The sequence below is a fragment of the Polypterus senegalus genome, chromosome 3 (genome assembly GCF_016835505.1).
Source record: "Polypterus senegalus isolate Bchr_013 chromosome 3, ASM1683550v1, whole genome shotgun sequence".
NCBI lineage: Eukaryota > Metazoa > Chordata > Cladistia > Polypteriformes > Polypteridae > Polypterus > Polypterus senegalus.
Genome location: NC_053156.1, coordinates 232,221,760 through 232,245,878, shown reverse-complemented (window position 1 = coordinate 232,245,878; position 24,119 = coordinate 232,221,760). Strand labels below are relative to the sequence as shown.

Sequence of the window (24,119 nt, the reverse complement as noted above, 5' to 3'; positions counted from 1 at the left end):
CCTCTGCTGGTGGCCCAAAGGATAGGAGACAGGACAGGTGAGAGCATGTTTTTAAAAACAGCATATTCCTAAAAAGGAATGAAACTCTGAAACAACAAAAATGACAATAATAATTCAACAGAGAAAATACATTTTCGATCACAGTCGCCGCAATGCTCAATCTACCTGACGTACGGTGCGGTAATCTGCCCTGTTTATGACACTCAGTGGTAACTTTTTGCCAATTTCCCCTTCCCCTAATGCTTTAATAATATATGTTATCTCTGGTAATTTGACAATGACCTGTTGTGCCAATTGTTTGATATGGGCAACACTTTCTTCTCCTAATCATGATGGATCTCTTTGCTGCCTACTACCTAACCTATGCAGATGTCAAGTATTACCGTGTTTCCACCCATCTGTTACCTGTAACATCACACGATATGACACATCAGTTTATCACTGTTTCATTTAGAATGAAAATACAAAAAATATCTTTAGTTTTTTGTGGCTGGCTTGGTGGAGGTCTGGTGAAGGGGCCTTTTGGGTCTGTGGGCCCACCTGCCTTGCAGGATCTGTTGGGCATTGGCAATAACAGTGGCTCTAGTATATTTACAACACTGAATGGAAGGACATACAGTATATCTACAACTTATATATAGAGAGAGATGGCTCCAAACGGTGCTGGCATAAAATGTTGGAGTGGACAGGACAAGCAAGAAAAGTAAGAATCATATCTGATTATCCATCAGATTCAGGTGTTTCATTTGTTACGATTCATTTTTATTCTTTTTTGATTTGCTAGCATTATACTAAAATTACAACTCCTTTATTTAAAATGCCCTCATTTTGTTCATATTTACATGATAGTTTTTCAATAGTACAATTGAGTAGAACAAAGCATCAGTTTTATATAAGGCAAGTTGTTCTGCTTCTTCTTACTAGTGTTTATTTGAGCAGCCTGAGCATGCTATGCTTAGATTGTCAAATTACACAAAGGCCATGGTTATAAATAGGTAGGTTAAAGCTTAGCAATTGTTAAAGAGAAAAAAAATTGGATTGGTATTGGAAGATACTCAACTTTTTAATATCAGTATCACTTGTGGGAAAAAATGGTATTGTGCCATCTTTAGTAGAAAGGTCTCAAATTTGCATGCCTTGTCTGCATAAGTGACTAAAAGTGCAATGATCATTAAAATGTGTTCCATATGAGTACATACTGTGTGTCACCCCAAGCACAGTGTCTTTGAAACTGCTTTCTGTATAATCTGCAGTGAGGTAACAGCAGCCCTCTAGGGTTTAGTTTGCACTCTTTTGCTTATACTTTGTCTTATGAGAGGATGGATGAACAGCAGATGACCTGTACCCTCGTTGAATGAACACAATGGTTGTACACCTACCCCAGCATTTGATCTTTTTCATGCATAACTAACTTGTGGTTAACAATCTATCTGCAGCCTTACTCATAGAGAAATGCAGTTGTTTTTTATACACATGGTAAAATCGGTCATGATTTTAGAATTGACAGTGTTGGTCACTGAGGCATATAGTTTATAGAGTATGCCTACATTATATTCTTATCCGCTTCAAATGTGTATTTCTCTTAGAATACCTTCTAGCTAAATACCTTTATTTTTTATTTTATTCAAAGCCTCACTCATTCTAGGTATTGCTATGTCAGATGTTACCTCTTTGCTATTTCTGTGCACATGGTAATTTGGGAAACTGATCCATGCTATTGCTTGTCCTCATAACCAGACTGGCGGGAAAATCTACTTTTCAGTTAAGCTGGCCTAATGCCATTAAGTCTCATTTTGCATTTAAATTTTCCTAAATTGCCCAAGAGGAACTCTAAAGTGCTCTCTGTATTCAATCTTACTCTGTGGAAGCGTAAAGCAGCTCAAGAACTGTGCCAGTGCCACTATTAGAAACACACAGATCAGCTTCCTCATTCAAGGCCTATCTGCTCCCATATATCAAAGCGTTCTATTGTTTCATTGCCAAATTGTAATAGGAGGAAAAAAAAAGAAGATTGCTTATGTTCTTTCTCGTGAGAAGACAAAATGTTTTATATAATTTCTCAGAGCAATCCCTACTTAGGCGAGTAGATGAGACATGCTGAAGCTAAAAGGCAGACATTACTGTGATGAGACAGCCTGGCAATAGACTGTAAAGTCTTTCTTAGAGGACAGAGAAACACAAGAGATGAACATGCCACTTTGGAAACAGGACAATCACTGCTTTTCACCTGGAACAACTTTCAAGGGTGATCAATATATGAGGCAATAGCAGTCAAAAAATCTAACCAGAGCAGCAATCTCAAATATTGAAAGGGCGCAAGGTGAACTGAAAGAGCGTTATTGTAAGGAGCAAATACATGTAGTGTGTACTGTACCCACCTGTTAGTTTATTTATACATCACTGCAACTGCGGCACAAGAACTTCACTAAGCTCTCTAAACCAGATTGGAGAAAGCATGGAAACCAAGTAAATACAGGAATTCAGTGACATGAACACCATCAAGTGCATCATAATATTAAAGCAGCATTAAAAAAAAAAAATCAGTTTCAGAACTGATTCAACATCAAGCTGGAACAATGAGTGCATCGCAAAAACTGTAGAATGAAACCACCACCCATAAATTCTCCAAAAATGTGAATACTCTGAAACAGAAAATTTAACCATTAAACTAGAGAAAGAAACCAGCATAGAAAAAATCCAAAAATTCTAGAAAGTTACCAACTACACAATAGAATATTATGGAAAGGCTAAAGTAGGATTAGCACAAGTACATTCAAAAAAGCAAGCCAGCATTTGGTAAAATCCACAATTAGATATCTAACACTGCATAAACTCAAGAATACAATCCTGAAAATATAAGCAGTTCCTAAATTCATCAGACAGAATCAGTGTATTTAAGACTGTTGCCAAGAAGGACTTCTTCACATAGACAAATTACCAACTCATACAGCTGAAGAAGAAAACTTGACAACTTTTAAAAGTTATCTAGAGAAGATACTCTGACAATAAGCTAACCCAGCAAGGTTGATGGGCTGAATGGTTTTCTCTTATTTGTCAGACTTCCTACATTTATGTCAATGGAATGAGGATGCAACAATAATAGAAGTTTAGTATTAGACCACCTATCACAACAAACATACTGTATTTATAAATTCAGATTTGATTCGCATCAGTATTAAAAGCTTCAAGAAGAGTATGAGAAGTAGAATTTTCCTTTAAAGAAAGAGGATGGGGCCTATTCTGGCATCTGAAATCAGAACTTAAAAGTAACAGCAGTGTTAGAACTGAACAGTGGGTCTCTACACTGGAATGAGTAGCTGGCACAATTCTGAAGGTGCTCAATATTAAAAAATGTGGGCATTCTGTAATGCAAGCAACATCTAGAAAACGTCAAAACTTGATTTACTTAACTGCAAATAGTTAAGTGAGCAGAAGATAATCTGATCACCAAAAGGCATAAAGTTGACACATTTCTTTAATATTTTAAGCAAGATAACATTTTTATTCCCATCATTCACGGTTTTAAAATACCAAAAAAATTAAAAGGGCCTGAAGCAAAAGTTTGGGCACCCCACCATGGTCAGTACTTAATAACACCTCCTTTGGCAAGTATCACAGATTGTAAATGCTTTTTGTAGCCAGAAAAGAGTCTTTCAGTTCTTACTCGGGGTATTTTCACCCATTGGTCTTTGCAAAAGGTTTCTAATTTTGCAAGATTCTTGGGTTTTCTTGGGGTTGTTGGTTAACAACAAAGTGAGTGGGGAGTCACTTCAATCACAAATGTGTAGCCTCTACTGCGATGATGGGATGGTAGCCATTTTGCACCAGTACACTCACCACACATTAACTGTTAGGATTTGAAGGGTGAGGTAGTTAGCCAATCAGAGACACGGGATGATTAGTGGGGCCAGAATGACCAGGCCATAATGGACAATTTAGCCAGGACATCGGGATATACCCTACTCTTTAAGACGCCCAGAGATCTTTAATGACCACAGAGAGTCAGGACCTTGATTTTACTTTTCACTCGAAGGGCAGGAACTATTCTTACAGCACGGTGTCTCTGTCACTGCAGTGGGGCATTGGGATCCACATTTAGACCACAGGGTAGGTACGTTCTGCTGGCCTAACCATCACCTTTTCCACCAGCAACCCAAGCTTTTTCCTGGTTGGTCTCCCATCCAAGTACTGGCTGGGCCCGAATATTGCTAGCTTCAGGTGGATGACCTGCTCTGAAATGTATTTTGTATAGAAGACCCATCCTCTTTTTAACTTTTTTACAGATGGTGTGATGTTTCCTTCCAGAATTTGCTGGTGTTTGTTTGATTCCCTCTGCCAATGGCACATTCCCCGTGCTACTGGCTGTCACACAAGCCCAAAGCATGATCAATCCACCCCCATCCTTAATGGTTGGAGAGGAGCTGTTTTCATGGAATTTGGCCCCTTTATTTCTTCAAGCACACCTTTGCACAGTGTGGCCCAAAAGTTCTGTTTTGACTTCATCAGTCCACAGGATCAGAAAATGGAGAAAATGGATCAGACCAGAAAATGGATCAGACTTGTTTAGATGTTCATTTGCAAACGTCAGGCGCTGAATTTTGTGCCTAGGATGCAGGAAATGTTTTCTTCTGCTGATTGTACCATGAAGGTCATATTTGTTCAGGCGTCACTGCATAGAACAGTACAGAGTCTGCTAAATCTTCCTGAAGGTCTTTTGCAGTCAAACGGGGAGTTTTATTTGCCTTTCTTATAATCCAATGAGCAGTTCTTTCTGAAAGTTTTCTTAGTTTTCCAGACCTTAATTTGACCTCCACCATTCCTGTTAACTGCCATTTTTTAATAATATTACCAACTGAGGAAACAGCAACCTTAAAACACTTTGCCATCTACTTGTAGCCTTCTCCTGCTTTGTCAGCATTTATCACTTTATTTTTCTGAGTGATAGGCAGCTGCTTAGAGGAACCCATGGCTGCTTATTGTTGGGATAAGGTTTGAGGGTCAGAGCATTTATACAGCTTTGTAATTTACATCCCCTAGAGTCTCCTAATGATGACTGTGAACAAGCCATAATCCCAATGAGCTAATGAAGGTCTGAGACCCTTGAAAGGGTATCCGAGACCTTAAATATCTTGGGGTGCCCAAACATTTGCATGGTGCTCCTTTGCTTTTTCACTGTACAATTGCACAAAACAAGAGCAATACACTAATGCTGAATAACATGCTGAAAATAAATGTGTCTTTTCTATGTTTGAAAGGGTGAATGAGAAGAAAGCTGCACTTTTATTGGTTTAAAACGGAAAGGAGAATACCTACTATCAAATCCTTTTGAGTAACTGAGCCATAAGAAGCATTTCAGCAGATAAGAGGCAAGCATGGGTGCACATCCATCCATTATCCAACCCGCTATATCCTAACTACAGGGTCACGGGGGTCTGCTGGAGCCAATCCCAGCCATCACATGGCACAAGGCAGGAAACAAACCCTGGGCAGGGCGCACATACATACACCCACCCACACTAGGGACAATTTAGAGTAAACCCACGCAGACACGGGGAAAACCCGGGAAGCAAACCTGGGTCTCCTAACTGCGAGGCAGCAGCGCTACCACTGCGCCGCCCCATGGGTGCACAATTAAATTATAAATATATTTGACATTGGTCAAAACAATATGGTTCAGTCTTAAAGACAGTTACAAGTACACCATACCAGTACCTAGTGATACTGTCAGAATTTTTAATTCTACTGTAATACAGAGATTTTTTTGCTGTACCATCCACTCCTACCACAAAGATACTGAACTAAATCCACACCCCTGCCAAAGTGAGGCAGTAGTTAAAAGGCCCTACTCCATTGTGCCGCGTTTCTAATTATCGACAAGAGGAAATCCTGCTGATTGCAAAATATACCTGGTGCAAGCATGGGTCACCTCCTACAGATCAGTGGACATATATAGCACCACTAAATTCTTGAATGTAACATCATTCAATAACAAAGACTTGCTGAAGAACCATGAACGCCCAGGACCAGAGTGTGTTATTATCTTCAGCATAGCTTGTCACTTCCCATTCAGATAACATTTCAAAAACACAGTCAAGACTTGCTGCCCCACTGCTATTCACTCATTTATCCATTCATTACCAATCCAGATTAATTCAATTCAGTAGAGCTGAATACCAGTACAATGCTGCAAATTGGAACATGGTGCCAACCCATTGCAAACCACACTCACTCATACATCTGTTAATTATCCTAACAGTCATATATGGAGTAGTTATAGAAAGCCTACAAAAACATCAGGAGAAGGTATAAACTCGACAGACAGTTACCAGGCCGAGTTTCAAACCTAGTACACCATTAGGAAACACTATTATGAAATATCCATCCATTGATTATATGCAAAAATTCTTCCCAATTCAGGATTGTGACAGAAACTGAAACATACAAAACAAAGACTGATGAGTAGAACTACAAACATCCTGCAAAATGACCACACTCTGCTCTGATTAGAGATAAACTCCTCTGTTGCTAACCCAAGTACCAGGCTGGCCAACATGAATTCTCAATGACTGCTCATCAGTAAAGCAAAAAAAAAAAAGAATAAAATAAAATGAGAAAAAAGACTGCTGCTTTTCCGATTCTATGCATGTGCCATCTAGCTTCAAATAAAGAACTAAAAAACTTTCCCAAGCTCTGGCACGCTGACCTCCTTCCTCTGTATGACACTGCTTCCCCCTGCTGGTGAAATGAAATCTGTCCCCAGTTAAGTAGGTCACTCTGAGAGCACAGTGGCTGGTTACCTTGGTAGCATGCAGCTCTGCAGAAGGTGACACTGCTCCTCTCTGCACTGTAATTCCTGCATCTGCACCAGAAATGGCGATCAACCTAAAAAAGGGCAAGACACAAGGCCCAGACGGCATCCATTTGGAAAGAAAGAGCACTCAGAGAAAAAGACATGCTGTCAGATCAGACTTGTTTAGGAGCCATCAATCAGTGCATTGTAAGCAGAATACAATGCAATACCCCAGTTACTTCCACTCAGATATTAAAAGGTAAAAACTGGCATTGCAGACTCTAGTTTGTATAATGAAGGTTAATCACACAGACTGCCTAAACAGTTGTCTTCAGTTTTTAGTTTGTGTATCAGTGAAAAAGTGAGAAGGTTGTCATACAGCCCATGCCAAACATTTGGCATTACAGGCCTCAGTTCGTATGACTGAGGGAAAGGGATTACTCGCACAACCTGTTCAAACAGCTGGCTTTTCAGGCTTTAGTTCGTATATTGAGGATAAACAGCTGGTGTTTCGGACTCTTGTTTCTGTGGTGGCGAGTTAACACATAGCACAAATTAAATGCACGATTGGCTCTTTAGGCTTCAGAATGTAGAGTGTAGATTCAACGATATAGCCTACCCCCAAACAGCTGGTACCACAAGCTTCAGTTTGTATGATGGGGGTAACCCACACACTTCATCTCAGCAAGCTGGCTCCAGATTTTACAGTGTGGGTTCAACCACACAACCTACACAAAGTTGTTGGCACTGCAGTTCCTCTGGTAAGAAGTCAATCTAGCTACCTACTCCAAATAATTTCACTCTGCAGACACCCGATTGCATGAAATGGAGTAATTTATACAGCCCCTCACAAAAAGCTGATTGCACTTCACATAACAGGGGTCACTTTCATTAGATGGTTAGCTTGGTAAGTTTGCTATGCTCAACTTTCATTCTTTCTGTAAAAATACATTAGTAAAGGCATTCTAAAATCTTGAGATTCCCCAGCACTTCTCAGTAAACTGCTCAAGCAGAAGCAACAAATGAACTGGTTGACTGCCCAAGGGTAATAAAGACTGGGAAGGATCAGATTTTTTTTTTTTACAATAGAAAGAGGCTATCATTAGTTTTAGGGTATATGTAAGTTTTAGACTGGGGTCAATGGGCACTAAGAGATCACTTTTCTTTAGTGTGGGCTGTAAAAAAAATTGCTCTACCTTAACTCATCCCCTTTATTGTCTGTGGGAAAGTCACGACAAGCTAATTGATAATACAAAAAATCTAATATTTTTTGCATTTTAAGCAATTAATGGGAGGTTTTAATACTAATCTTGCTGTATATCATTAAAGAAGCACTTCCCAAATACATCATAATTTACTGAACTCACCTGTATCTATCAACCAGATTACTGCAAATCTTCATCACTCAAGAATTCCTACTCCGTCACACCACACTCAGAGTTACTGATACAGACTGGACACACAAGCATCATGTTCTTAAGTTCAGACATGGAAGTGGTGCGGAGCTATCCCAGCAGAATTGCCTGTCAGGCAGAAACAAACTTTGGATGGAACACCGGACTGGTTTAATTTTAACAGTTAAACTAAACCACATCTTTTTCTATAAGAGGAAATGGGAGAAACTCAGAGAATACTGACGCAGGCATGAAAAGAATATACAGTCTCCTCAAATCCCAGACATGGAAATAAACTGAGAACCCTGGAATTGTGAAGCTATGCCACTGTACCACTCCTCTTCAGAAAGGAGCCTTAGAAAATAATGAATGTTATAAACTAAGCCTCACTGGGCACACCACCAATCCCTTCTGCACGCCACAACTTTTTGAAGCTGAATTTTCTGTCTATCTCCTTGTAACATTTCACCGATTATGAAGTATCAGTTCTTTTGTAGAGGTCTCAGAAATAACTCCATGATGTCTGACTCAGAGTTAATTCTGACCAAACATGCTTCCTTTTTTTATTTTCATGTGTGTACCATTGCTTAGATGCACTTGATACTCTGTTTAACTTCTATATTTTACAGCATTGGAAAAACGATTTGTGGGAGGGCTCTGTATAAAAGGTGCTATATAAAACAGATGGAGAAAAAGTGTAATTGAAAAATGAGCTAAAATGCAGAGGCCTAACCAAAACATCCAAATGCCACATCACTGGCCTGTGGGTTTGTGCTGCCTCATGACAGGTTCCATTACTCATAGGATATTTGTGTACAATTACAATAATTTAGACTTCACCAGAATAGCGCAGTGTCAGAAATGCATCCGCCCCAGTAATTTGCATATTTCAGCAATGCTTCTATTTACTAGTAAGTGAAAAGCTGAGGACAGTGCAGTAACTTCTTAAGGCCAGATTTGCAGGCCAGCAGTGGAAGTCCTTGATTTCACCGTAGCCATTTAAAGAATTGATAGAAAAGGAAGCTGCCAAAGAAAATCATGTCTTTAAGACTACTGGCATCACTATTATGTCTGTCTAAGTTAAAGAAAATGTGCTAATTGATTCTGGTTTGTTTAACACTAGAGGAAGACATGAAGTAGTATAAGAAAAGCATACATGTGCAAAATAAAGCTCTAAGAAACATAATTCAAATTTAGACTCATATAAGGTAGAATAATACAATATCATCACGTGCTGGTTTCAGCGCCCACAAGGAACAATAGCCTGCATATCACTCTCTCCAGTTTTAACCTCAATTCTACCAACTGTGTCCATTGAAGTAAAGGTGTTTGCTGCCACCTGGTGACTGACATGCAGATGTACAGGTTACCTATAAATACATTAAGAATCCATCCATCCATCCATTATCCAACCCGCTATATCCTAACTACAGGGTCACGGGGGTCTGCTGGAGCCAATCCCAGCCAACATAGGGTGCAAGGCAGGAAACAAACCCTGGGCAGGGCGCCAGCCCACCGCAGTACATTAAGAATTATTATAATTAATTTAGCTGATGGCTTAATGAAAATGTGGCATGGACACAGACTCCAGTGTTTATGACAACCAAAGAAATTAATTTCAGAAGGAGAGAATAACAAAAATGAACACAAATCAGTAGGGAAGTATCTTCCCTCATAGGCCAGACCTTAAGAGAATCCAGGTTTTTCTGCTCTCCTCTTAATCTCTCTAGTCCTCCTTGCCATTCTTTTTCTCTCATTCTTATGCCACAGTCTCTCACCTCCAATAACAAGCCATACAGGCTTACAGATCGTACTGTACAGCATTTCATTTATAGTCTGACACTGGGGTATGTTTAATTTGGGCACCTCAGCCAAACAAGGCCCATCAAAACCCCAACTCTGGTCAACACGTCATATTGCCCTCTGGCATTCTCTCTCAGTGTTTACACTCCTCACTCACCCTAGCATTAAAATCATGTTTATGTATTTGAGCATCCTGTACTGCTACTGATCTGCCTGACTTTATCAACAAATAGCACTGCATTTTCTAAAGAAAGAGGAAATCTATATTTAACTTTTGATGATACGATCTTCTCTGTGAGGTCCCCTGCAGTTTCACCGCACATGCATCACAGCCTGAGGGGTAAAATTACTGTTCCCTAAGCAAAAGGCCGTTTCTTCCCTGCACATGTTTTCACCACACATCTTTTATGAAAGCATCTTTATGGACCGGCAAGTCATCATTTGATATCACTGCACCAGAAAAGGCAGACAGAGAAATCATCAAATGAAATCCATCTTCCTCTCAAGACAGAGCCCACCCTACAGATCTCACATTTTAATTAACTATTTATATTTGACACTGCGTATTTTAATAAAATTTGTAAGACTTCTCAGTATATGAAGTGCTGTACTACTTAAAAGCAATAATTATTTCACTTAATAATACATGGCAATCATTTGACCTGTCTGCTGCAGGGCCCATTCACAGACACAGAGCTCCCACTCAAATACTCACCCATATTCATCCAATTTAGAGTCTACAATCAAAATTTCCTGAACTTGTCTGGTAGATGACTTGTGAACAGAGATAAAATGTAAACTCTAGAAAGAAAGCAACAGTGCAAGGATTTTTATCCATTTTCCTGGATAAACGCTTCTTTATCTGCCCTAAGGTGCCCGTACGTAACTCAGGTGAAGTCAAAATAACACTTGACTCTGCATACTAAGTAGCAAATATAACAACTTTAGCAATATACATTTCTGTGAGATCTTGTCAAGGATAAGAAGGAAAATGTTATTTAAAGTAACATGTTTAATGTCTGTCCAAGGACTGTAGAAAAGACACATAGTGCATGATGGTCATTAAATTGTGGTCAATGTGGTTTACTTAGAGTGCTTTGTCAGTAGCAGAAAATCTTCATACTGTGGTCACCACTGAGAGACTTTTATCAAGACTTACAACAGGCACATACATCTAAAACAGTCCACAGACACAAGTGCATGCAGGGACACAGACAGTCCGCGTGCTGGGCGCTGGCTCACAAAACAGACAAAGGGCACTTTTTTTGAGACAGAATTTCTTACAATTTATTCCAGGACACAAATTAGTGACCAATTTTATTTTGTGTTTTAAATTTCACTGGGAATTTGGATTTAACATCACAACTTTATCAAAAAAAAACCCTTAAATGCTATACATAAACACTTTAATTTTATGCTGCCTGATTTTTAACTTAAAGGTAGAAGAAACACAGTGTTATGGAACACCATCACTTTACGATTCTACAGAGCAGACACCTTTTTTTATTGCCACACTTGCCCTGGACTTCAGAAAATTTCAGAATTACTGTATTTCAGAACATTATACAGTACAATTATGCTAAGACAATTCTTCTGTTCCTATGAACTTTAGCAAATATGTTTACTACTATTATTACCTGTCCAAGTCTGTGCTGTGTGTGCTTGGCTGTCATTAATGGAAAGAGAATACATGATAAGAAACAATAAATTTCAACTGCATCTACACTTTGGTGCTTAATATGAATAAATACTTTTGTAATGATGTCAGCTTACCAGAGTTTTTGTATTTCATGTGTTTAATACTTCAAAGAATGAAATAGACAGTCCTGAATTAACTAAACAATATCCACAGAACTCATAATGGACAGCCCAGCATGACAAGAAATCACCCTCGTCTCATCTACTTGTGACGTTTTGACTGAATCCTTTATCTCCTACAGGTCTGTAGCTTTAGCAGCAAGTGTAAAATGACTTTGTGTGGACAGGAACTTTAAATTCTCTGAAGTTGCCCCATGATCACTAACTCCCGGCAGCAAAGCAGTGATGTTACATCTTTTATACACCTGAGAACAGCCCCGTTATTTACAGCATCTCCATTTTCAATGTACTTTGCCACTCTTACTCTATCCAAGTATGCTTAGTATGCACATGCACTTAAATCAGGAGGTCTTTCCCTTATTAAGAATGCATCCCTTTTTTGGATTTTAAAAATTTATTTTGACTTACCTCCTAAAAAAGTGACAGCTCAAAAGAGGATCACTCTCTCTAAAGCTGAAGTAAGAGAAAAAAGGCCTCCCTCTGTTACCATCAGTTTCATAATAAATTCAGCTGCATGTTTTTCACAGTGAGACTCTTGTGAACACCACCCTCTTCCCATCCTGTAACTGTGATGCGCCCGGAGTTAAGTGATCCTTTGAATTTTGATGTCTAATACACGGCCTTTTAAACTTCCCAAGGGTGCATAACCAGCCCCTTGGCCACATGATGCTGCCACCACATCCTGGATTTATCTTCAGGCCATCACAGTTTGCACCAGTGAGGTAGTCAATCTTACTATAAATGAAATATCCATCCATCCATCCATTATCCAACCCACTATATCTTAACTACAGGGTCACAGGGGTCTGCTGGAGCCAATCCCAGCCAACACAGGGTGCAAGGCAGGAAACAAACCCTGGGCAGGGCACCAGCCCACCGCAAGGTGCGCACACACACACACTAGGGACAATTTAGAATCGCCAGTCCACCTAACCTGCATGTCTTTGGACTGTGGGAGGAAACGCACGCAGACACATGGAGAACATGCAAACTCCACACAGGGAGGACCCGGGAAATGTACCCGGGTCTCCGAACTGCGAGGCAGCAGCGCTATCCACTGCGTAAATGAAATAACTGTTCTTGTTATTCATCTCATTAACCACATTTTTGGAACTGGTCTACTTTGTCGCATAATCTTCATCATTCTCTTACTCTTCAAAACTGAAAGAATAAGATTTTTTAAAATTAACGTCCCCTGAGTTTTCATATCCAGTCTTGCCATAGCTCACTAACTACTGTACCCGAGACTCCCAAATAAACTACTTTAATACAGAATATAGGATTATATACAAATTATGAAATCAATAGTTTTACAAATTACAAACAGTAACAATACACTAATCATACTTGTACACAAGCCCTGAGTGTATGTGTGACACAAGTGCTTACCTGAATGTAGTGAATCGGGGAATAAGCCAGTCAGATATGACATTGATGAAAATGAACTAATGGTGACTTGAGGACAAAAGAGACTTGTTGAGACTGTAGGCAAAGGCTAGGAAAGGCTAACTGACAGTACCACGAAAAGGCCACCATCACATACAACTCACTGTAGCACCATAAAAAATACTAAAAGTGCAGTCCACAGAACACATTTCTGTTATGCCAAGTCATCCTTTCCACCTGACTTTCTGTATCACCGTGTGACATCTAGTTTTCTTCTAAAATTAAGCAAAACTTGCAAGCCAGAAGAGACTGATAAGGGATTTCCAGAAATGCTTCAACCACTGAAACAAGTGCATATTTGTGGGAACAGAATACTTTGAAGGAGATTCATTGGTCACTAGCTTAGATTAATACGGTATTCTTTTCTGTAGGATTTCAGTTTTTAAATACATTTTGTACAAATATGTCATCTAATGTATACTGATAACATTTTATGTGAAATACACTAATAAGTCAAATATTCAGTGTTTTGTCAAATGTAAAGGTATACTTTTATAAACATGTAATGAGAATGCTAGAGGGAGAGGATGAAATAAGTAAATATAAATCCTGCTGACCACTGCTTTTCTTTGGCAAAAGCCTTGAGGTCATTCTCCTGAGATTTGCCTCTCACTTTCAGCCCTTTTAAGACCTTTATTCTATTATATAATCCTTGTGCATCCTCATGCCAGCCATAGCATTATGTCTAACATGGAACAAAGGCTAGACAATGACAAACGCAAGGAGCAGAATGAATCAGGAGACAAAGAGCTATGAATTTTGTGGCAAGACAAAAGAACAGCCAAAAAACAGAGAAAAGTTTGAAAACCAAAAAGAAAAAAATCTAAACTGATCCAGAAACTAAAGCCCAAAACAAAATAAAAAAATTAAAAGTCAAAAAGTTTGTGTAACAGTTTACTGTCTTGATTAATACTATCAAGATTCAATCACTAACCAACACTACTGAGAGCAATTCATTGTTGTTTATTCATTACATAAAAAGCTTTGATTCGGGACCATAAACACCACCTTCTTACACAACGGTGACATTTTGACACACCGCATCATGTGACTTCCAAATCACATGGCTGGCAATCAGCATGGCTGAAACCAGTAAACAAAAACGCAAAAAGGCAATTCAAAATGTTCTTGACATAATGTCACACATATAATATTAGAACAAAGTAAGAATGTGTAAAAATGTAAATTTGTAAAAAAAAAAAAAAATGATGCCAAATTAAAGAAAGATTCCAAAACAAGTCTATCATAATCCAGGAACATTCCAGTGCAATTCGTACAGTTTTACTTTTCCTACATCAAGATGGCAACAAATGGATATGCAATTACAAGTAAACATCGATAAGGTAACCTTTACTGACAAAGTCTTATTTTAGAATTTCACAGATAGAATAAAAGAATGAAGCTGCTTACTGCTCAATGCTATTGCTGCACATCATTTTCACTTTTGTCATATCATTAGTGAGCAGTTAGGCCGGAGGAGCTGTTAGGTGCCAGGATTCTAACTGTTAGAATCACCAAAGATAACACAGATCCAACTTAAAACTCTTTTATAAGTGGCAGTGCTCATTAAAGAATCAGTAACAATTTAAGTGAGAATAGGAAAACACACTGATTATTTACACTTATTTTTAACTTTTGCTTGGGGTGTCACCAGCAGCTCAGCACAACATCTATTAATATGTATGTGCACAACACCTGGGCAAGTAGAAAATATACAGACACAAGTCAAACGAGATATTTGTATAGGTAAAGAATATAAGATTTTAAAAATTATTCTTTGATGACTGAAAACAACTCCTATAATCAGTTGCATGAAACACTTCTCACATCACTATACCTCTGGCCCAGTTATTGGCCACAGACGCAATATGTTGTCAGGTGAGTGGCGCCCATTTAAAACCAATCAAAAATAAATCATTAAGGGTACAGTATTGTTATGACTAAAAAGGACTAAAAATGAGCTGGGCCATGATATGACATGACACACATGAAGACTATCCATCTAACCTCAATTTATTCCAATTTTAGGTTTGTGCCAGAGGCTACTGTACAGTAGCAGTATTGGGAACAAGACAAAGTGCTAGTCCACCAACAAAATTACATTTCGTTTGTATTTTTCTTCAAAAACTCAAACACAAGATAGGCTAACCAAGCAAAGTAATAAATCCATACATTTTCTAAAACAAATCAATAAAGTGCAGGTAATAAGATTAAAGTATCTTGCCATACAGTGTTCCTCTAGTCTAAAAGGTATTATAACTAGTCCAGTTGCCAAATTGTCTGATTTGCTTTTGGCAATGAACATAATCAAATAATAATTGATTAATTTATTTTGTTCTTCCCCATACTGCTAAATTATAAGTTTAGGTAGGAGTCAAAGCAAGAGGCCAGATCCTTCTCAAAGTGACTACCACTTTTTAGGCTAAAGTAAAACCTCATCATTGTCATGTATAGCCAGATGCCCAATAATACTCAAAAGCTGCATAACTATCAAATCCAGCATCTGGCACATTGAGATTTTGGAGTAAAAATGAGCATGACTTCATGGCAGTTACAAATAAGGTGTGGATATGTACCATGCTGCATAGTCACAGTCTTCTGCTTTTGTCATTAAATGAACAAATGGAATTTTTCTGCTATGTTGGAATTGAACTGAAGGTTCAAAAACTGTACATCTGCTCTACTTAGTGAGAAATAATGCATGGAGCTAGGAAAAAAATCCCAAGTGGAATTAATTTAGGCTGTGTACGCAAAGAATACCAATAACCATTTTAAGAGATAGACTTAACTCCATACTGCTATGTTTGTCTATAGTTTGCTTAACTCCTTGCACACAATGTTCTCAATCAAGATGGAAATGACTCGTCACCACAGTTTGGGGACTTATAATTACTTTATAAAATTTGTAAACGCTACTGTCTCACAGCTCTAATACATCTGGATTCAAATCCAGACAATGGCACTGCTTAGGTGGAGTTTGCTCAGTTTTCCCTTATATGTGGTGGCTCTGAGGTTGCCGGTTCGAATCCTGTAAAATGCCAAAAGGGACTCTGCTCTGTTGGGCCCTTGAGCAAGGCCCTTAACCTGCAATTGCTGAGCACTTTGAGTAGTGAGAAAAGTGCTATATACAGTAAATGCAAAGAATTATTATTAAATAATTATTACTTTGAGTTTTCTCTGGCTACTCCAGGATCCTTCCCTGCGCTGAGTTTGCATGTTCTCCCCGTGTCTGCATGCGTTTCCTCCCGCAGTCCAAAGACATGCAGGTTAGGTGCATTGGCGATTCTAAATTGTCCCTAGTGTGTGCTTGGTGTAGGTGTGTGTGTGTGTGTGTGTGCACGTGCCCTGTGGTGGGCTGGCGCCCTGCCTGGGGTTTGTTTCCTGCCTTGCACCCTGTGTTGGCTGGGATTGGCTCCAGCAGACCCCCATGACCCTGTAGTTAAGATATAGTGGGTTGGACAATGGATGGATGGATATTTAGAAAATATGAAAATTATTTAACCACGGTCTTCTGAAATTGATCTGTCCCATTCATCTGATGTCCTCAAGGCACATTTGCCTCCACAACTGCATACACAAAGCCAATTCAGAAATATCAATTAACTTTGCACGTGTAGGAAAATAAAATGGATGGTGTCAGACTGTGTAAACTTTACCTAGACAGTGACTGGACTGTCAATGATGCCTACATGCTTAAATTGTGAGCCAGCAGCACTAACTACTATGCCACCATATAACATATATTTATATATGCATGCAAAGATTTAGGCTGAGAAAAAGTTTTCTAGTAAAAGCAACAAATTTACCTCACCAGTCTCAGAATTCCCCCTGAATATTACTGTAAATCTTTAGATGAACTGTAAATTGCATCATTCCGCATCATCATAGGTTCAGAATAAACAGGAAATGTTTAACATCAAAGTGAAGGCAGAAAGATATCATGTTAACACCCACTGCAAAAGGAGACTTTTATTAGGGAAGAATCTGAGAGAGCTTAGTGTGAGCCAATTACAAGTGATGTCAATTATCTTGCAGTCAAAAATATCTAAAATCTTCTGGGCCTGAGAAATGTTCCTAAATCAAATACATGTCAGTATGTACTGAACCCAACTAATTCATTTTCAGAATTGCTGAGGAGTCTCGTCTTATACTACCAACATCGGGGCAATACAAGAACCATCCCTGGATGGGATGTATGCCCCATTTCTTAGCAGGAGCACTATTTTTCTTGTTCTTTGGAGACAGATAGAGAACAATGAGGTTTCAAAGAACTATTTGGCAGAGGACCAATAATTCTGCCACACTGACTTGGCATTTCCACTGACATAGCAGAGAATCTAACAGAGCCCAATGAATGTTTACATGCTGTACAGTATCTTCACCACTAGCACAGCAGACATCTTGCTTGCTTTGCACTCTATGAAAGAACTGAATAGACACTACAGCAATGTTTGGAAACAAGATTACTCTGAGGTCAGTCAGTCAGTCATTTTCTAACCTGATTAGTCCTGAACAAGGCGATGGGGCTCTGCTGGAGCCTATCCCAGCTAGCATAGGGTGCAAGGCAGGAGCAAACCCTGGACAGGGTGCCAATTCATTGCAGGGCAAACACACACACCTCAACCAAATTTCAGGAAACACCAATTCACCTAACTTGCATGCCTTTGGACTGTGGGAGAAAACCAGAGCACCCAAAAGAAACCCACACAGACACAGGGAGAACCCTGGTCTTCTTATTGCGAGGCAGCAGTGCTACCACTGCACCACTGTGCCACCTTTTTTTTGAGGTTAAATGTTCAAATAATCTAGTCACAAGGTCCGAGTTTATATGTTTCACATTGGTTTATCAAATGGCTAGTTGCTTTGATTAAACTCAATATGGGACTCTGCATAGATAATATGAAGTAATTCATGTAAAGATATTCCACACACAATGAGAAGCCTACCTTGCGCTATAATAGCTTTGTACAATATAAAGTTCTCATTTTCCAAAGTGGTATTTTAGATGTCACTCTTTTTAATGCCAATGTTCTGCTCTTTTTAAATATTAAAAGTTTTAAAGCTTGCAAATGGGCATTTTTAAGATAAGCTTAGGATGGAATACAATATCAAAGTCCAAGCCTTCTTAAAAACTGCCATCACCTCATTCTGTCATGTCTTTCTATTCCACTTGTTTCCTTTACTCACCTTGCTGTTCCTTATTAGTGTCTCTGTTCTGTGAGGCCCATTCATCTGCTGGTTCCCTGCCTGGCTCCCCTGAATTGTGCATTTATTTTTGTAATTAACCTGGCTCTGAACTGGAATAAGTGGGTTTGAAAATGTTATGTTCTCAATATTGTCACTTTTAATTTAAAATTTTAAAAGCCAAGCTTTTTATGATATGGTGGCAATCAACTTTGCTTGTCTCTTTACAAGTGCATCCGGTCATGACTGCTATAGCCATAAACACACACATGGTGCTTCTGAACACTTCTTTCCATATCCGCAGATGTGTTGTCCATAATGTTAAAATATCACTGTTAGATTTAGGTTAGTAGAAGGTACAGGGAGATGAAAGACGCAATGTGATTTACTTACATTTTCACTTGATGTGTTTGCTGGAGCCCCAGATCCTGCCAGCGGCCCTGGCCATTCAGGTCGATGAACTGCTTTGACACCCTGAGCAGGAGAGGAATCTAAAGCCACGGAGTTTTCACTGCAGAGCTCTTCCTCTTTATAACACTCACTTCTGCTTTAACGTCTTGCTGTTTTATTTGTCTGGATCCCTTTTTAACTCTTTATTGTAACACATGATGTAATAAACAACTTGCTCTGCTTAGCTTGAAAAGAATTTCCTGCATTGACCCTTCTTGACCACTGGCTGGATAGGCCGCTGTTGTGACACGAGACAACTTCTCACACCAGTGCCTGAGGAAGCTGTGAGCAAAGTGCTGTGGGGATGGAGGATGACTCAGAGTAGGCAGCGACACTGTCGCACAGTAGGTTTCTATTTTAGAAAAGCTATTACACAGGAGTAATCAGAACAATTACTTTTTCTCCCATTGATGCAATTAGAACATAAACACAAATGTTTAGCATTCAAGCATCCGTGAAACAGATCAAAATTGCCATGAGTTGGTGTCACTTGCCAAGGTCATTGTGCTGCTCACAGCCAAATCCATGTTCTGTGTTAAGCTTTCTTCCCCTTTGTATGACAGAACTGTTGTAGGTCGATATTTTTGTTAATTTTAATGTTATAATAATAGTAATCCTAAAGTGATTTCCACGGACAAGGGTAAACACACCAGTAACCAACAAAAGGAGAAGTGACACTTTCAGAAAAAAATAGAAAAAATAGTTTTTAAATTTCAGAGCAGCAACTTCCGGGGCAGACTTTAGAGAAGATTTCCAGACAGTCCATGGCACAGAGCTGAAGAGATGTTTGCTTAGAGTCCAGATGATTTAATGCATCTCACACATTGTGGGCAGTTCTCTAAATGTTAATTTAGCTTGCCATAATACTGGGATGTTCCATTTCACAGCTTTATAGGCAAGCAATATGAAAACAGAGTAGAAGCCACTACTATGAGGTCTGCTGAGTGGCTGCAATTTTATGAAGTTTGGATGCATTCACACTGTAGCAATTATACTTCTAATCAAAATAATCAAGGCTAAAAACTCTAAAGATGCCTATGGGAGGAGACTGGAGTAGTTGGCAGGATGAAAGTTTCAGAGACAAAGATTTCTCTTGTTGAATTTTTCATACATCCCCACCTGTCAATGCTATTGGCAATCGAGATGTCCATCAGAAAGATCCTTGTAATGTCCTGTTCCATCAAAATGAAGCGAAATGTTTAAGTAGGTTCTAGTTAAACAAATATAGATGGTAATGTCTACATAAGCCTATTCAAAAGTTGAATATCTTACTCAGATTAAAGTAATCTGACACCACATTAGTACAGTCTTCTGTCCAGCAAGTACCTGTGGCTTTAACAGGACAACTTTTTAATCCTTGTTAATCAGTGTATCTGCCTTTCCCAGTGGATATCACTCTATGACTTCTGAGGGAAATGAGAAGGAGACAGTTGCCTTGTGCAGTGACCACATGATTCCACAGACAGAGTCTCATTGATTGCACCCTCTGACACACAATAAATCTGAGAACAACGAAGTACTTGTGACAGAGCTGTTGCTGGCAACTGTCTTGTGCTTCCTTCTGTCTGCATATGAGACTTCCAAAATAAGCGTTTAAACAAATCACTGCCAAAAGGGATGAATATTTAACTCCTCAGGGTTTCCCCAGTACACAGACAAAATGGATGGATCGAAGGATATAAGACCCACTGTAATTATTTTCACTAGGTCGATGAACAAAGACAGGCAGAGTGAAAATACAAGATGACTCCTAACTTAAAATGAAACATTACATGCAGCTTCTTATGAATCTGTAGGGCTTTTTACTGCTTGTTCGTCTTTGCCAAGGTGTACTAAAAATGGAAAAAAACACAAAATTAAAAATGGGTATAAATAGTAGACCCACACTCCAATTAAACTAAGTTCAAACCTTCAGCAAAGTGTTATATAGCGCCTTTGAAAAGCATCAGAAAGGATTACACACACAGACAAATATTAAGTAAAGAGTATAAAGCCAGCACGGCTGGGTAAAGACAAAGAGAAGAAAGCATTAGTGCTCAGTGAGAGGTCCTATTCAATGACTTTCAGCAGCAAGAGACTAAAGCCAGAGCAAAGCCAGGACACTAAAAGGAAAACGGCAGACAAGCTGTGAACCAACTGGGACATTAATCTAACTGAACCTAGTTCTATCAGATTTTTGCTGCCACAATAGTGCTACAATAGATTTTAAGTGTTAAACTGAGCTAAAGAGTTAGTTCCTGAATGCAGGCCTGCCAGGCTGCAGGACACACGATTTGTGGGTTGCTCAAGAACACTGGCCAGCTCCATTAGCTCTGCAACTGCCACGTACAAGACCGCTTAAAGAAACCCGTTGCTATGGAAATGCAGCAAGACAAGAGCTGTCCGGCATCTCCTCCTACCTCCTCCTTTTAGACATCTCACTACTAGACACCACGCGGCTGCTGAAATATCCTTACCTGGTGCTTGCCTTCTGCTTCATTCTATTCACACAAGCAAACATCTGATTAAAATAAAGTTGCCGCAGCCTGATGCGGAAGAGCCCATGCTGGTACAGCATTGCCAAAAGCAGGTATTCAGAAGCACAGGGTGAAGGTCGAGTATATACATGAACACCCACACACATACACAGAGATAAACTCTTACTGCAGTATCTCTACATCCTCAAGTCACAGCACGCTCCAGCTTCCTGTGAGCTCCTCGCACAATGAGCAAGTTAAAAAGAAAGCACAGCACAGCCGGCAAGGCATCATGCACGCCGCCTCCAGGCACGCGCCTCGCTTTTCTTGTGCTGTACAAAGAAAAGTGCCAGGCCACCGCGGTTGTCACAAAGAGAGTCTTGTGCCAGTGGATGCCTTAGGTCAGTAAAGGGGCACACTTCCCTCTCGTCTTTTGACAACTGTGGCCATCTGGACAGTGTGAAGCTTAGACAGAGTAGGGCGTATATATTTAGTGTTATAGGAGATGAAGCACCAGATGAGACAAAGAGACCACTCCACATTTAGATGATATACCCCCCAATTCATGTTAGCTAGGAATATCCTTTGTCTACTTCTTTATCATAGAACCTGCACTTCTCATTTGTCCCTAACCAAAGGGAAGTGGAGTACCCTGCATAATAAAATGAGTAAGTCCAGTATATCAGGGAAGAGAGAATTTTATACCCTAACTAATTAAAAAAAGAAACTCAGTAAGTAGCTGATCTGTTTAGTAGAGCTGCATTGTATATAGGTAGTCTTTTGCTAACGGATACTTTTCCCCCATCCTTCCATTTAAAAGTCTGCTTTTACAATTACAGGGCCACAAAAGTTACAAATTCAATCCAGCAATACAGGGCACAATGCAAACATGAAAACAGGAAGAGTTTGTGGCTGCTGCATTAGATTCCTTGTGATGCTGTGCTGGAAGAGCAGGTATGGTGTAAAGGCAATCAGGCGATGCTGTGTACAGCATTGTACTTCCTATTCAGTCTTGGATGCCGAAGCCTGTTTCAGGAGAGTCACTGGTACACTACTGGAACAGGACAATACTGGAAGGAATGTGGGATATGGCACTGGCTTACTAGTGAATGGCAACAGCTTCTGTATGCTACTTTATTACAAACTCCATCTAGGCTATCTAGGAAATGTAGCCTAGACATACTGTACAACCCTGCCAGCAGAGAAATCTGGGGCTGCTAGTGGAAGGACCGGTGGGATGATCTAAGTGCATTTTCAGACTTGGAAGCTGATCCAGCAATGCATTGAGTTTTTATTAGAGTGGCACCTTGAGTGTTCATGGGCCATCCTTTAAAAGAAGCCCCTCACTTTTACCCAGGGGAGTCTGGAGTTTATAGCCAACAGCAAATAAAGGCTCGGACAGGGTAGGCCCCTTCATAAACAGAGTATGAGAGAACTGGGGCGATATAGGAACTTTAAATTGAATTAAGCATGAAATACTGTTCAATACAGGTTAAATATGTATCTTGGTTATTTTTTATTATTTTGTGAAAACCTTACCATGTCACTTTTTTGTTATTAATAAAGCCCTTGTTTTTATTTTCTTTTTCTTGGCTATATTCTGAGTTTGAGGTCACTGAACAGTACCACACAGGACTGATTAAATAAGGAGTTGAGGACTTTTGACAATAAATTACATGAATGATAAATGTGGTCATTCTTAGATTCAAATCATTCAAGATTAACTGAAAGAGTAATTATCATCTTTTTCTGTTCCTGCTTTGTTCAGTTCATGAAAGAGCCTAAAAAGGGAAAAGAAAGGGTTTGTCTCCCTCTTCCTTAGGTTTAGAGACATTGTCATTGGGAGTGAAAATCTATTTCATTATTAATCAGATTATCACCATGAATAACTGTATGATTTGAGTACCTATTCAGATATACTATAATGCTATGTTCATCTATTTTCACACAGATTCAGAAAGTATTTATATACACTTTTAAAAGAATTTTGCTTGTACTAAAAATAGCACATTTCTTAATGGAAATGATCTTTAAGTTGTAGGGACAAGATACTTTGAAATGTATTATCACATGCATGCATTGGGATCATCAACAAGACTCCAATAAGGTAAGTCTACCGACATCAGTGCCTGAGGAAATGTGGTTGCTGACAACCTGTTCTCTTTCACCTGAAGACCAGAGGACGAGTGCTACAAGGACTTCTAATGCCGCTTCCGCTTTTGCTGAGGAAATCCTGCCTCTTCTGCCCTGGGGACCATTTAAAGAACAGAGGTGCTGGAAGTCAGTGTTCATTAATTAACCTGGATTCAAAATGGACAAAGTTCTGCAGCAGTGAGTTATTATTGATCCAACCTAAGAGAAAGGCACAGAAGGATGCTTCAGGTCTATGATATTGCTTGGACATTTTATTTTGCATTTTCTTTTATATTAAATGGGGCACCTAACTGGTCCCCAACATTTTACCTTCTCCCTGTTATTTGTTCTTGTAGTCTACAATGCATAGAAACCTTAATAAATGTAACCTAGATATTTAAGCAGAATGTCAATGTCAATGTCAATTTATTTATATAGCACATTTAAAGCAACATAGGAATGCTGTGGCCAAAGTGCTTTACAATAAAAGAAGAAAAAACATATAATTAACATAAAAAACATGGATAGAAATAAAATAAATGATAAATAGAAGTAATGTTACATAATCACAATGAGGAAACCATCAGTATTACTGAAGGTCACGGAATGCAAGTGAATAGAAATGAGTCTTTAATCTTGTTTTGA

At 39.2% G+C, this 24,119-nt stretch overlaps 1 protein-coding gene across 5 annotated transcripts in view; it reads right to left on the bottom strand.

Annotated features, from left to right (window-relative positions):
• The window catches only part of LOC120525970 (neuron navigator 1-like), a 365,228-nt gene extending 343,687 nt beyond the window's left edge, over positions 1-21,541 (bottom strand). For all 5 annotated transcript variants that reach the window (XM_039748733.1, XM_039748732.1, XM_039748735.1 and 2 more), the window contains exons 1-2: positions 21,342-21,541; positions 18,829-20,717 (exon numbers count right to left, since the gene is read on the bottom strand). The gene's annotated coding sequence lies outside the window, so the exon portion shown is untranslated. The remainder of the gene's footprint in view (positions 1-18,828; positions 20,718-21,341) is intronic.
• Between the last annotated feature and the right edge of the window lie 2,578 nt (positions 21,542-24,119).